Here is a 12,571-nt window from a genome sequence, read left to right as displayed (position 1 = left end):
ACCATCTATGTTACATCGATGTCAGTTCAATCAATGATCAACGATTCTCAAAATTTGCCAAAATCAATCTTGGTCAAATGAAGTCTAACTGCTAGCTCATATCCCTGCTGCCTTTTTAGGATTATCAATACAGGATGAGCAGAGTGATTAGCAAACATAAACAGAGCCATGCTGCTTCTGCTGCTTTCCAGTAAGTCACCCTAGTGATGCATTCATAGCTACACTGCTCTACACTGCTGTATAATGTCTTCCTTGCTGCTGCTTCTGATTATCTGTTACGTACAGGCTGGGGTGTGGGAATCCTTCATGTTTGAGTGTCCTGTATGTGGGAGATCATAGCAAGTAATCTATACCACCTAATTCAGTGATATCTAAAAATTAGCGGTGGAGCCGACAGAGGAAAGATTAGTTAAATATCTGGATACAAGTCATATGTTTTGCAAAATGGTGCCCCAGAGTCAATGTACAAACAAATCCCTGATAATTACGTTGCTCATGCATAATAACATTTGTATTTTTGTCTAATTAGATATACAATATTTTCTGCCACTTATATCATTAGCAAATATCTAATTTAAATAAGTTTGAACATCCGTATGAGGTAGCGTGGCTGAGCGGTCTAAGGCGCTGGATTAAGGCTCCAGTCTCTCTGGAGGCGTGGGTTCAAATCCCACCACTGCCATTATTTATTTGGATCTAATTTTTACCAAAAATTAGGAAACAGTTGAGGAAGTATAGGGGGTTGAGAATTTAGGAGGCAGCAGTAATTTTATCCTATACTTTTGAACTACAAAAGGTGGAAATCCTGCGAAAACTGAGATTTTAAGATTGGACTGTAGAAAGGCAGTTTTTAATGGACTCAGTAAAAAGGAAGGAAAAATAGGATGTTCTAAAGGAAAGAAATGTCCAGGAAGGATGGGGGATTTTGCTAAATTAAATTCTCACTGCACAATCAGTAACAATCCCAAAAAGAAGGAAGAATGGAAAGCATTTATGGAGACCAGGATGTCTGAATACTGAACTTAAAAGCTTGCTAAAAAGGAAAAAAGAAATGAATATCAAATGAAAAGAAGGGTTCATATCTAAAGAAGAATATAATGCTGTCTGCAGGGAAAGGTGGGCTAGCGTTAGAAGAGCTAAAGCCAGTAATGAAGTGAGGCTTGCAAGAGAGACCAAAAGCAATAAGAAAGGATTTTGGAAGTAAGTCAAAAGTTAAAGAAAAGCCAAAGATGCTATAGGATTTTTAAAGGAAGAAAAGGGTAAAGTGGTCAATAATGATGTTGAGAAGACTGAACTTTTAAATTCCTGTTTTGCTTCTGTGTTCTCTAAGAAAGCAAATGTAACATCAAGTGATCTTCACTGTGCTGTAGAAGAAAAGGAACATGTGAGCAAGTCATACATAAGAATACGGCATATGAATAGTCATGTTGGCTTTAGGTATCAGAATTAATTACATAATTTACCATCTATGTTACATCGATGTCAGTTCAATCAATGATCAACGATTCTCGAAATTTGCCAAAATCAATCTTGGTCAAATGAAGTCTAACTGCTAGCTCATATCCCTGCTGCCTTTTTTAGGATTATCAATACAGGATGAGCAGAGTGATTAGCAAACATAAACAGAGCCATGCTGCTTCTGCTGCTTTCCAGTAAGTCACCCTAGTGACGAACTCATTGCTACACTGCTCTGCACTGCTGTATAATGTCTTCCTTGCTGCTGCTTCTGATTATCTGTTACGTACAGGCAGGGGTGTAGGAATCCTTCATTTTTGAGTGTCCTGTATGTGGGAGATCATAGCAAGTAATCTATACCACCTAATTCAGTGATATCTAAAAATTAGCGGTTGAGCCAACAGAGGAAAGATTAGTTAAATATCTGGATACAAGTCATATGTTTTGCAAAATGGTGCCCCAGAGTCAATGTACAAACAAATCCCTGATAATTGCGTTGCTCATGCATAATAACATTTGTATTTTTGTCTAATTAGTTATACAATGTTTTCTGCAACTTATATCATTAGCAAATTTCTGATTTAAATAAGTTTGAACAACCGTATGAGGTAGCGTGGCTGAGCGGTCTAAGGCGTTGGATTAAGGCTCCAGTCTCTCTGGAGGCGTGGGTTCAAATCCCACCGCTGACATTATTTATTTGGATCTAATTTTTACCAAAAATTAGGAAACAGTTGAGGAAGTATAGGGGGTTGAGAATTTAGGAGGCAGCGGTAATTTTATCCTATACTTTTGAACTACAAAAGGTGGAAAACCTGCGAAAACTGAGATTTTAAGATTGGACTGTAGAAAGGCAGTTTTTAATGGACTCAGTAAAAAGGAAGGAAAAGTAGGATGTTCTTAAGGAAAGAAATGTCCAGGAAGGATGGGAGATTTTGCTAAATTAAATTCTCACTGCACAATCAGTAACAATCCCAAAAAGAAGGAAGAATGGAAAGCATTTATGGAGACCAGGATGGCTGAATACTGAACTTAAAAGCCTGCTAAAAAGGAACAAAGAAATGAATATCAAATGAAAAGAAGTGTTCATATCTAAAGAAGAATATAATGCTGTCTGCTGGGAAAGGTGGGCTAGCGTTAGAAGAGCTAAAGCCAGTAATGAAGTGAGGCTTGCAAGAGAGACCAAAAGCAATAAGAAAGGATTTTGGAAGTGAGTCAAAAGTTAAAGAAAAGCCAAAGATGCTATAGGATTTTTAAAGGATGAAAAGGGTAAAGTGGTCAATAATGATGTTGAGAAGACTGAACTTTTAAATTCCTGTTTTGCTTCTGTGTTCTCTAAGAAAGAAAATGTAACATCAAGTGATCTTCACTGTGCTGTAGAAGAAAAGGAACATGTGAGCAAGTCATACATAACAATACGGCATATGAATAGTCATGTTGGCTTTAGGCATCAGAATTAATTACATAATCTACCATCTATGTTACATCGATGTCAGTTCAATCAATGATCAACGATTCTCAAAATTTGCCAATATCAATCTTGGTCAAATGAAGTCTAACTGCTAGCTCATATCCCTGCTGCCTTTTTAGGATTATCAATACAGGATGAGCAGAGTGATTAGCAAACATAAACAGAGCCATGCTGCTTCTGCTGCTTTCCAGTAAGTCACCCTAGTGATGGATTCATAGCTACACTGCTCTGCACTGCTGTATAATGTCTTCCTTGCTGCTGCTTCTGATTATCTGTTACGTACAGGCTGGGGTGTAGGAATCCTTTGTGTTTGAGTGTCCTGTATGTGGGAGATCATAGCTAGGAATCTATACCACCTAATTCAGTGATATCTAAAAATTAGCGGTTGAGCCAACAGAGGAAACATTAGTTAAATATCTGGATACAAGTCATATGTTTTGCAAAATGGTGCCCCAGAGTCAATGTACAAACAAATCCCTGATAATTACGTTGCTCATGCATAATAACATTTGTATTTTTGTCTAATTAGATATACAATGTTTTCTGCCACTTATATCATTAGCAAATATCTAATTTAAATAAGATTGAACATCCGTATGAGGTAGCGTGGCCGAGCGGTCTAAGGCGCTGGATTAAGGCTCCAGTCTCTCTGGAGGCGTGGGTTCAAATCCCACCGCTGCCTTTATTTATTTGGATCTAATTTTTACCAGAAATTAGGAAATAGTTGAGGAATTAAAGGGGATTGAGAATTTAGGAGACAGCGGTAATTCTATCCTATACTTTTGAACTACAAAAGGTGGAAAACCTGCGAAAACTGAGATTTTAAGATTGGACTGTAGAAAGGCAGTTTTTAATGGACTCAGTAAAAAGGAAGGAAAGGTAGAATGTTATAAAGGAAAGAAATGTCCAGGAAGGATGGGAGATTTTGCTAAATTAAATTCTCACTGCACAATCAGTAACAATCCCGAAAAGAAGGAAGAATGGAAAGCATTTATGGAGACCAGGATGGCTGAATACTGAACTTAAAAGCTTGCTAAAAAGGAACAAAGAAATGAATATCAAATGAAAAGAAGGGTTCATATCTAAAGAAGAATATAATGCTGTCTGCAGGGAAAGGTGGGCTGGCGTTAGAAGAGCTAATGCCAGTAATGAAGTGAGGCTTGCAAGAGAGACCAAAAGCAATAAGAAAGGATTTTGGAAGTAAGTCAAAAGTTAAAGAAAAGCCAAAGATGCTATAGGATTTTTAAAGGATGAAAAGGGTAAAGTGGTCAATAATGATGTTGAGAAGACTGAACTTTTAAATTCCTGTTTTGCTTCTGTGTTCTCTAAGAAAGCAAATGTAACATCAAGTGATCTTCACTGTGCTGTAGAAGAAAAGGAACATGTGAGCAAGTCATACGTATGAATACGGCATATGAATAGTCATGTTGGCTTTAGGCATCAGAATTAACTACATAATTTACCATCTATGTTACATCCATGTCAGTTCAATCAATGATCAACCATTCTCAAAATTTGCCAATATCAATCTTGGTCAAATGAAGTCTAACTGCTAGCTCATATCCCTGCTGCCTTTTTAGGATTATCAATACAGGATGAGCAGAGTGATTAGCAAACATAAACAGAGCCATGCTGCTTCTGCTGCTTTCCAGTAAGTCACCCTAGTGATGGATTCATAGCTACACTGCTCTGCACTGCTGTATAATGTCTTCCTTGCTGCTGCTTCTGATTATCTGTTACGTACAGGCTGGGGTGTAGGAATCCTTAATGTTTGAGTGTCCTGTATGTGGGAGATCATAGCAAGTAATCTATACCACCTAATTCAGTGATATCTAAAAATTAGCGGTTGAGCCAACAGAGGAAAGATTAGTTAAATATCTGGATACAAGTCATATGTTTTGCAAAATGGTGCCCCAGAGTCAATGTACAAACAAATCCCTGATAATTACGTTGCTCATGCATAATAACATTTGTATTTTTGTCTAATTAGATATACAATGTTTTCTGCCACTTATATCATTAGCAAATATCTAATTTAAATAAGTTTGAACATCCGTATGAGGTAGCGTGGCCGAGCGGTCTAAGGCGCTGGATTAAGGCTCCAGGCTTTCTGGAGGCGTGGGTTCAAATCCCACCGCTGCCTTTATTTATTTGGATCAAATTTTTACCAAAAATTAGGAAACAGTTGAGGAATTAAAGGGGATTGAGAATTTAGGAGACAGCGGTAATTCTATCCTATACTTTTGAACTACAAAAGGTGGAAAACCTGCGAAAACTGAGATTTTAAGATTGGACTGTAGAAAGGCAGTTTTTAATGGACTCAGTAAAAAGGAAGGAAAGGTAGAATGTTATAAAGGAAAGAAATGTCCAGGAAGGAAGGGAGATTTTGCTAAATTAAATTCTCACTGCACAATCAGTAACAATCCCGAAAAGAAGGAAGAATGGAAAGCATTTATGGAGACCAGGATGGCTGAATACTGAACTTAAAAGCTTGCTAAAAAGGAACAAAGAAATGAATATCAAATGAAAAGAAGGGTTCATATCTAAAGAAGAATATAATGCTGTCTGCAGGGAAAGGTGGGCTGGCGTTAGAAGAGCTAATGCCAGTAATGAAGTGAGGCTTGCAAGAGAGACCAAAAGCAATAAGAAAGGATTTTGGAAGTAAGTCAAAAGTTAAAGAAAAGCCAAAGATGCTATAGGATTTTTAAAGGATGAAAAGGGTAAAGTGGTCAATAATGATGTTGAGAAGACTGAACTTTTAAATTCCTGTTTTGCTTCTGTGTTCTCTAAGAAAGCAAATGTAACATCAAGTGATCTTCACTGTGCTGTAGAAGAAAAGGAACATGTGAGCAAGTCATACGTATGAATACGGCATATGAATAGTCATGTTGGCTTTAGGCATCAGAATTAACTACATAATTTACCATCTATGTTACATCCATGTCAGTTCAATCAATGATCAACCATTCTCAAAATTTGCCAATATCAATCTTGGTCAAATGAAGTCTAACTGCTAGCTCATATCCCTGCTGCCTTTTTAGGATTATCAATACAGGATGAGCAGAGTGATTAGCAAACATAAACAGAGCCATACTGCTTCTGCTGCTTTCCAGTAAGTCACCCTAGTGATGGATTCATAGCTACACTGCTCTGCACTGCTGTATAATGTCTTCCTTGCTGCTGCTTCTGATTATCTGTTACGTACAGGCTGGGGTGTAGGAATCCTTAATGTTTGAGTGTCCTGTATGTGGGAGATCATAGCAAGTAATCTATACCACCTAATTCAGTGATATCTAAAAATTAGCGGTTGAGCCAACAGAGGAAAGATTAGTTAAATATCTGGATACAAGTCATATGTTTTGCAAAATGGTGCCCCAGAGTCAATGTACAAACAAATCCCTGATAATTACGTTGCTCATGCATAATAACATTTGTATTTTTGTCTAATTAGATATACAATGTTTTCTGCCACTTATATCATTAGCAAATATCTAATTTAAATAAGTTTGAACATCCGTATGAGGTAGCGTGGCCGAGCGGTCTAAGGCGCTGGATTAAGGCTCCAGTCTTTCTGGAGGCGTGGGTTCAAATCCCACCGCTGCCTTTATTTATTTGGATCAAATTTTTACCAAAAATTAGGAAACAGTTGAGGAATTAAAGGGGATTGAGAATTTAGGAGACAGCGGTAATTCTATCCTATACTTTTGAACTACAAAAGGTGGAAAACCTGCGAAAACTGAGATTTTAAGATTGGACTGTAGAAAGGCAGTTTTTAATGGACTCAGTAAAAAGGAAGGAAAGGTAGAATGTTATAAAGGAAAGAAATGTCCAGGAAGGAAGGGAGATTTTGCTAAATTAAATTCTCACTGCACAATCAGTAACAATCCCAAAAAGAAGGAAGAATGGAAAGCATTTATGGAGACCAGGATGGCTGAATACTGAACTTAAAAGCTTGCTAAAAAGGAACAAAGAAATGAATATCAAATGAAAAGAAGGGTTCATATCTAAAGAAGAATATAATGCTGTCTGCAGGGAAAGGTGGGCTAGCGTTAGAAGAGCTAATGTCAGTTATGAAGTGAGGCTTGCAAGAGAGACCAAAAGCAATAAGAAAGGATTTTGGAAGTAAGTCAAAAGTTAAAGAAAAGCCAAAGATGCTATAGGATTTTTAAAGGATGAAAAGGGTAAAGTGGTCAATAATGATGTTGAGAAGACTGAACTTTTAAATTCCTGTTTTGCTTCTGTGTTCTCTAAGAAAGCAAATGTAACATCAAGTGATCTTCACTGTGCTGTAGAAGAAAACGAACATGTGAGCAAGTCATACGTATGAATACGGCATATGAATAGTCATGTTGGCTTTAGGCATCAGAATTAACTACATAATTTAACATCTATGTTACATCCAAGTCAGTTCAATCAATGATCAACCATTCTCAAAATTTGCCAAAATCAATCTTGGTCAAAAGGCGTCTAACTTCTAGCTCATATCCCTGCTGCCTTTTTAGGATTATCAATACAGGATGAGTAGAGTGATTAGCAAACATAAACAGAGCCATGCTGCTTCTGCTGCTATCCAGTAAGTCAACCTATTGATGAACTCATAGCTACACTGCTCTGCACTGCTGTATAATGTCTTCCTTGCTGCTGCTTCTGATTATCTGTTACGTACAGGCAGGGGTGTAGGAATCCTTCATGTTTGAGTGTCCTGTATATGGGAGATCATAGCAAGTAATCTATACCACCTAATTCAGTGATATCTAAAAATTAGCGGATGAGCCAACAGAGGAAAGATTAGTTAAATATCTGGATACAAGTCATATGCTTTGTAAAATGGTGCCCCAGAGTCAATGTACAAACAAATCCCTGATAATTACTTTGCTCATACATAATAACATTGTCTTTTTGTATTATTGGATATAAAATATTTTCTGCCACTTACATCAAAAGCAAACTTTTGATATAAATAACATTAAACATATGTAAGAGGTAGCGTGGCCGAGCAGTGTAAGGTGCTGGATTTAGGCTTCAGTCTCTCTGGAGGCTTGGGTTCAAATCCTACCACCACCATCATTTATTTGGATCTAATTTTTACCATAAATTAGGAAACAGTTGAGGAAGTAAAGGGGATAGAGATTTTAGGAGGCAGCGGTAATTCTATCCTATACTTTTGAACTACAAAAGGAGGAAAACCTGCGAAAACTGAGATTTTAAGATTGGATTGTGGAAAGGCAGTTTTTAATGGACTCAGTAAAAAGGAAGGAAAGGTAGGATGTTCGAAAGGAAAGTAATGTACAGGAAGGATGGGAGATTTTGCTAAATTAAATTCTCACAGCACAATCAGTAACAATCCCGAAAAGAAGGAAGAATGGAAAGCATTTATGGAGACCAGGATGGCTGAATACTGAACTTAAAAGCTTGCTAAAAAGGAACAAAGAAATGAATATCAAATGGAAAGAAGAATATAATGCTGTCTGCAGGGAAAGCTGGGCTAGCATTAGAAGAGCTAAAGCCAGTAATGAATTGTGGCTTGCAAGAGAGACCAAAAGCAATAAGAAAGGATTTTGGAAGTAAGTCAAAAGTTAAAGAAAAGCCAAAGATGCTATAGGATTTTTAAAAGATGAAAAGGGTAATGTGGTCAATAATGACGTTGAGAAGACTGAACTTTTAAATTCCTATTTGGCTTCTGTGTTCTCTAAGAAAGTAAATGTAACATCAAGTGATCTTCACTGTGCTGTAGAAGAAAAGGAACATGTGAGCAAGTCATACGTATGAATACGGCATATGAATAGTCATGTTGGCTTTAGGCATCAGAATTAACTACATAATTTACCATCTATGTTACATCCATGTCAGTTCAATCAATGATCAACCATTCTCAAAATTTGCCAAAATCAATCTTGGTCCAAAGAAGTCTAACTGCTAGCTCATATCCCTCCTGCCTTTTTAGGATTATCAATACAGGATGAGTAGAGTGATTAGCAAACATAAACAGTGCCATGCTGCTTCTGCTGCTATCCAGTAAGTCACCCTATTGATGAATTCATAGCTACACTGCTCTGCACTGCTGTATAATGTCTTCCTTGCTGCTGCTTCTGATTATCTGTTACGTACAGGCAGGGGTGTAGGAATCCTTCATATTTGAGGGTCCTGTATATGGGAGATCATAGCAAGTAATCTATACCACCTAATTCAGTGATATCTAAAAATTAGCGGATGAGCCAACAGAGGAAAGATTAGTTAAATATCTGGATACAAGTCATATGTTTTGTAAAATGGTGCCCCAGAGTCAATGTACAAACAATTCCCTAATAATTACGTTGCTGTTGCATAATAACATTTGTCTTTTTGTATTATTGGATATAAAATATTTTCTGCCACTTACATCAAAAGCAAACTTTTGAGATAAATAACATTAAACATATGTAAGAGGTAGAGTGGCCGAGCAGTCTAAGATGCTGGATTTAGGCTTCAGTCTCTCTGGAGGCCTGGGTTCAAATCCCACTGCCGCTATCATTTACTTGGATCTAATTTTTACTAAAAATTAGGAAACAGTTGAGGAAGTAAAGGGGATAGAGATTTTAGGAGGCAGCGGTTTTTCTATCCTATACTTTTGAACTACAAAAGGAGGAAAACTTGCGAAAACTGAGATTTTAAGATTGGACTGTAGAAAGGCAGTTTTTAATGGACTCAGTAAAAAGGAAGGAAAGGTAGGATGTTCTAAACGAAAGTAATGTCCAGGAAGGATGGGAGATTTTGCTAAATTAAATTCTCACAGCACAATCAGTAACAATCCCGAAAAGAAGGAAAAATTGAAAGCATATATGGAGACCAGGATGGCTGAATACTGAACTGAAAAGCTTGCTAAAAAGGAACAAAGAAATGAATATCAAATGGAAAGAAGGGTTCATATCTAAAGAAGAATATAATGCTGTCTGCAGGGAAAGGTGTGCTAGCGTTAGAAGAGCTAAAGCCAGTAATGAAGTGAGGCTTGCAAGAGAGACCAAAAGCAATAAGAAAGGATTTTGGAAGTAAGTCAAAAGTTAAAGAAATGCCAAAGATGCTATAGGATTTTTAAAGGATGAAAAGGGTAAAGTGGTCAATAATGATGTTGAGAAGACTGAACTTTTAAATTCCTGTTTTGCTTCTGTGTTCTCTAAGAAAGCAAATGTAACATCAAGTGATCTTCACTGTGCTGTAGAAGAAAAGGAACATGTGAGCAAGTCATACATAACAATACGGCATATGAATACTCATGTTGGCTTTAGGCATCAGAATTAATTACATAATTTACCATCTATGTTAGATCGATGTCAGTTCAATCAATGATCAACGATTCTCAAAATTTGCCAAAATCAATCTTGGTCAAATGAAGTCTAACTGCTAGCTCATATCCCTGCTGCCTTTTTAGGATTATCAATACAGGATGAGCAGAGTGATTTGCAAACATAAACAGAGCCATGCTGCTTCTGCTGCTTTCCAGTAAGTCACCCTAGTGATGGATTCATAGCTACACTGCTCTGCACTGCTGTATAATGTCTTCCTTGCTGCTGCTTCTGATTATGTGTTACGTACAGGCTGGGGTGTAGGAATCCTTCATGTTTGAGTGTCCTGTATGTGGGAGATCATAGCAAGTAATCTATACCACCTAATTCAGTGATATCTAAAAATTAGCGGATGAGCCAACAGAGGAAAGATTAGTTAAATATCTGGATACAAGTCATATGTTTTGCAAAATGGTGCCCCAGAGTCAATGTACAAACAAATCCCTGATAATTACGTTGCTCATGCATAATAACATTTGTATTTTTGTCTAATTAGATATACAATGTTTTCTGCCACTTATATCATTAGCAAATATCTAATTTAAATAAGTTTGAACATCCGTATGAGGTAGCGTGGCCGAGCGGTCTAAGGCGCTGGATTAAGGCTCTAGTCTCTCTGGAGGCGTGTGTTCAAATCCCACCGCTGCCATTATTTATTTGGATCTAATTTTTACCAAAAATTAGGAAACAGTTGAGGAAGTAAAGGGGATTGAGAATTTAGGAGACAGCGGTAATTCTATCCTATACTTTTGAACTACAAAAGGTGGAAAACCTGCGAAAACAGAGATTTTAAGAATGGACTGTAGAAAGGCAGTTTTTAATGGACTCAGTAAAAAGGAAGGAACGGTAGAATGTTATAAAGGAAAGAAATGTCCAGGAAGGATGGGAGATTTTGCTAAATTAAATTCTCACTGCACAATCAGTAACAATCCCGAAAAGAAGGAAGAATGGAAAGCATTTTTGGAGACCAGGATGGCTGAATACTGAACTTAAAAGCTTGCTAAAAAGGAACAAAGAAATGAATATCAAATGAAAAGAAGGGTTCATATCTAAAGAAGAATATAATGCTGTCTGCAGGGAAAGGTGGGCTAGCGTTAGAAGAGCTAAAGCCAGTAATGAAGTGAGGCTTGCAAGAGAGACCAAAAGCAATAAGAAAGGATTTTGGAAGTAAGTCAAAAGTTAAAGAAAAGCCAAAGATGCTATAGGATTTTTAAAGGATGAAAAGGGTAAAGTGGTCAATAATGATGTTGAGAAGACTGAACTTTTAAATTCCTGTTTTGCTTCTGTGTTCTCTAAGAAAGCAAATGTAACATCAAGTGATCTTCACTGTTGTAATGCACACACCCGGGCTGAGCGGCGTGGGCGTGTGATTGTAGTGATTCCACTGGACCGTGCTGGAGAGTGAATGCCTGGAGGGGCGTAACTAGGTATTCACCCGATCCGACCAGGGTCGCACGACGGCATACGACGCCAGTGCACCAAGGAGGAACCGAGCAGAGGGACCAGGTGCTACTCCAGGACAGACCCCGGACACGGCTGTTGACCCACACAGGGGAATACAGGAACAGACTGGTAGGCTGGCACACAGACTGGTGGGTATAGGCAGGCACGACTGGTATGCAGGCAGGCGGGTATGCAGGCAGCGGGGTACAGGCAAGCACAGCTAGAGTGCAGACAGGGAGGCACTAGCAGGTAGGAACACAGGCGGGATAGGACCCAGTACACACTGGGACTCAGGAACAATACAGGCAGAGGGGTACAGGCAAGCACAGATAGAGTGCAGACAGGGAGGCACTAGCAGGTAGGGACTCTGGCGGGATAGGACCCAGTACACACTGGGACTCAGGAACAGAACCACAGATGTGGCGGACAAACACAGCAGAGTGAGGCCGCCCAGAGAGGTGAGCGAGAACAGGGCAGGACAAGGCCGCCTGGAGCGGTGAGCAAGAGTACAGCAGGACAAGGCCGCCAGGAGCGGTGAACAAAGGGTCAGAGCTGAGCGAGACTGCCGGAGCAGTGAGCAAAAGGATAAGAGCGGAGCGAGACTGCCGGAGCAGCGAGCAAAAGGGTCCGAGCGGAGCAAGGCTGCCGGAGCAGCGAGCAAAGGAGTCAGAGCAGGCTAGAACCGCCAGAGCGGTGAACAAAGGAGTAGGAGCAGGCTAGAACCGCCGGAGCGGTAAGCAAGGCAGAGCAGGGGGGACAGGGCTCTGTTCACACGGAACAGACAGGAAGAGAAAGGCAGAGCCAGATACCCACAGGATACTTGCAGTGAAGTAGCGAGTGGACCACAAACTCACAAACGGGAGTACAGAGACAACAAGCAGGAGTT

At 38.9% G+C, this 12,571-nt stretch overlaps 6 non-coding genes across 6 annotated transcripts; all 6 read left to right on the top strand.

Moving 5' to 3' along the window:
- Positions 1–600: 600 nt before the first annotated feature.
- TRNAL-AAG (transfer RNA leucine (anticodon AAG)) lies at positions 601–682 on the top strand. Its single transcript has one exon. It is a non-coding gene; the product is annotated as a tRNA-Leu (tRNA).
- Positions 683–2,062: 1,380 nt separating this feature from the next.
- On the top strand, positions 2,063–2,144 carry TRNAL-AAG (transfer RNA leucine (anticodon AAG)). Its single transcript has one exon. It is a non-coding gene; the product is annotated as a tRNA-Leu (tRNA).
- Positions 2,145–3,523: 1,379 nt separating this feature from the next.
- On the top strand, positions 3,524–3,605 carry TRNAL-AAG (transfer RNA leucine (anticodon AAG)). Its single transcript has one exon. It is a non-coding gene; the product is annotated as a tRNA-Leu (tRNA).
- A 1,379-nt stretch (positions 3,606–4,984) lies between these two features.
- Positions 4,985–5,066, top strand: TRNAL-AAG (transfer RNA leucine (anticodon AAG)). The gene has a single exon. It is a non-coding gene; the product is annotated as a tRNA-Leu (tRNA).
- Positions 5,067–6,445: 1,379 nt separating this feature from the next.
- Positions 6,446–6,527, top strand: TRNAL-AAG (transfer RNA leucine (anticodon AAG)). Its single transcript has one exon. It is a non-coding gene; the product is annotated as a tRNA-Leu (tRNA).
- Positions 6,528–10,809: 4,282 nt separating this feature from the next.
- On the top strand, positions 10,810–10,891 carry TRNAL-AAG (transfer RNA leucine (anticodon AAG)). Its single transcript has one exon. It is a non-coding gene; the product is annotated as a tRNA-Leu (tRNA).
- Positions 10,892–12,571: the final 1,680 nt, after the last annotated feature.

Source organism: Phyllobates terribilis, unplaced genomic scaffold, assembly GCF_046119375.1.
Source record: "Phyllobates terribilis strain yellow unplaced genomic scaffold, ASM4611937v1 Scaffold_11__3_contigs__length_659146591, whole genome shotgun sequence".
Classification (NCBI taxonomy): domain Eukaryota; kingdom Metazoa; phylum Chordata; class Amphibia; order Anura; family Dendrobatidae; genus Phyllobates; species Phyllobates terribilis.
The sequence above is the reverse complement of the archived record's forward strand: the minus strand, read 5'-3'. Positions and strand labels throughout refer to the sequence as shown.